Here is a 2571-nt window from a genome sequence, read left to right on the forward strand (position 1 = left end):
CTGAACTCCTTTCATGGGGTGTTGAAGGTCAGCAGCTGCAGCAGCACATGATTTAATCTTTGTAGAGGTAGATGAGTAGATTAGTATTAGTCCCTCAGTCGTGTCTGAATCTTTGTGACCCCATGGACTGTAACCCACCAGGCTTCTCTGTCCATGGAATTCTCTAGGCAAAAATATTGGAGTGGGTTGGCATTTCCTCCTCCAGGGGACCTTCCCAACTGTACCTAAAGGGGACTCCATTAATGGGCATTAGAGGATACCCCAGGTTAACCTGTCATAGAAAACTGTCTCTTGAGCCTTTAACTTCTATACCAATTCTACACCTCTGGTTGGCTGATTATTTCTTCCTTTATTTAGGTTTTAAGGTGAATGACCTGGGACTATTGGTTTCCATCAACCTGATTGCAAATCTAAAGGCATAGTTGAGATGTCTATTTTTCTTGCTATCCTCAGAAGAGATTGCTGCAAATCTACTCTGATTCTCATTCTGCTCAGCTTACAATACAAATAGCTTATTATTTTTTGCAACCTATGTCTTACAATAAAGCAGTGCTGAAAAATTAAATAGAAGAAAGTTCAGTTGCCATATAGGCTATGAAAATGATTTGCTGGTGGTGATTTTTAAGCCTGATTCTAAATAGATTTACTAAGAAGAGCGCTTGGAAAACGTGGTTCAAATTTTGCTATTTAAGCTATCTTGAAATTAAAGGCTCACTCTCCCTAAAATTTCAAAAAGCATAGAGTTTAGGCTTTTAAGGGGATAGCAGTGATAAAAGCTTTCATAACCATTTCCAAAAAGCAACAATTCATAGTTTTCTCTCTCCAGTGGTTCTCTAATATACTTGTAGAAGGAAAGCAACGGAAAACCAAGAATAAAAATAGCTGAGCTCTCCACAGTTGGGCTTCCTGCCTACTTTTCCTGTTCAAAGAAAAGAGGAGACACCATCTTGCAATACATGCTTCATAGACAACTGGCCTTCTCCAGTGACAGTCAGCATTTGATGCCCCATATCCCTTGGTTCTTGTTGCCAATGGTCAGCATGGAGATGGTGGTGAAATGGGGGCAATTAATCTGTAGATGAGCGAGGGCTTCCTTTAACGGTTGAGGGGTACCATCAGGCATGATTCCAAAGACTATTTATAGTGTTTTTAGTGTGGGAGTTTCTCCAAGTTCAAGTAAAGTTTCAGGTATTATGTCATAGCACTGACTGAGTGCTATGTTGGAGGTAGTTGAGTTGGTAAAATTCTAGAAAGCAGTCATTTTTCAGCATGACACTATCGCTTAAGTCTAGGTGGACAAGACTGGGACATCTTCCAACTGAGGTAGAGACACCTGATCTCTGCAGATTCTTCCGGTGCCTGCTGAGATTCAGCTGGATGATGGTCTCTGACATGTGTGCGATAGCCACCTATACATGCTTTTCAGTGAAGTCAAAGCACCAAGAGAGTTTCAGCTCACCCAATCTGGAACAGCTGCTCAGCAAAGTCTTCAGGGCAGATTCAGAGAATCCAGAACACCCAGAAAGGTTGAGTTGCAGAAAATCTGTGTTCTTAGCAAGATTATCGACAATGGGATCAGAAAGCTGGAAGCCTTCCAGGCTGAGATTCTGCAACTTGAAGCAATGAGACAGAAGGCCATGGAGGGTAGACACATCGATCACTGAGTCCGACAGGTCCAGGTGCTGTAGACAAAAAAGGCTGAAATATTCAACTAACAATTGGTCCATAAATGATCATGGGTAGCGGAAGGGAACCACCCGTCGGGACAGAAGCCGACCAACCACATCTGGGTAGAGGTTTCTGCCTGTGAGGTCTACAGTCTGCCAGAGAGACTCATCAAATTCTAGATAATGCCGTCTCTTAACAAATGCTGGAGACTTTCAGGATTTCAGGGAAGAACAGAGAGGAAAAGATTCCTAAGAGTAGCTCATCTGGAAGGGAGTCTCAAGAAACAGCTGGAAAGTTCTCTCGGTTTAGCTTAGGTCTGTGGATAATCGCAAAGTCCTTGTCATTCCGTTTGCTTTTCAGCCGTTTTCGTGGGTTTGAAAGCAGTTCCTGGGGGATGTTCTCACTGTCCATCTCCTCCTTCTCCAGGGTGGAGACCTCCATGCCTGAAAGCAGTTCAGAAGTCTTGCTAGAATCCCATCCCCACGTGAAACTGGTGGTAGCACTGGTACTCTGGTCGGGTATCTCCTGGAAGTGTTTCCTGTGTGTGGTGTCTGCAGGTTGGGGAGTTTTAAATGTGCTCATTAATTGCAGAGGTGCCTGCCTCCCGGATTCCCACTTTGGCCTGTAGAGGCGTACCAAATAGATAAGTAGATAGCAAGTGCCAATTTGTAGTTGACAGGAGTACCAAAGAAAGGTAGGGAGGAGCAGAAATTGTAACCAAGAAGTACCCTTCGGGGCCTTCCTGGGTTGGGAGAGAGACATGCCTCCCTCCCCACCCCCATCCTCTGCTTTAGCTCAGATGGTAAAGAATCCGCCTGCAGTACAGGAGACCCAGGTTTGATCCTTGGGTCAGGAAGATCCGCTGGAGAAGGAAATGGCAACCCACTCCAGTATCCTTGCCTG

General features: G+C 44.5%; 1 pseudogene; it reads right to left on the reverse strand.

The window, feature by feature from the left end:
- Positions 1–961: 961 nt before the first annotated feature.
- LOC133044252 (S-phase kinase-associated protein 2-like) lies at positions 962–2250 on the reverse strand (annotated as a pseudogene).
- Between the last annotated feature and the right edge of the window lie 321 nt (positions 2251–2571).

The sequence above is a fragment of the Dama dama genome, chromosome 23 (assembly GCF_033118175.1).
Source record: "Dama dama isolate Ldn47 chromosome 23, ASM3311817v1, whole genome shotgun sequence".
NCBI lineage: Eukaryota > Metazoa > Chordata > Mammalia > Artiodactyla > Cervidae > Dama > Dama dama.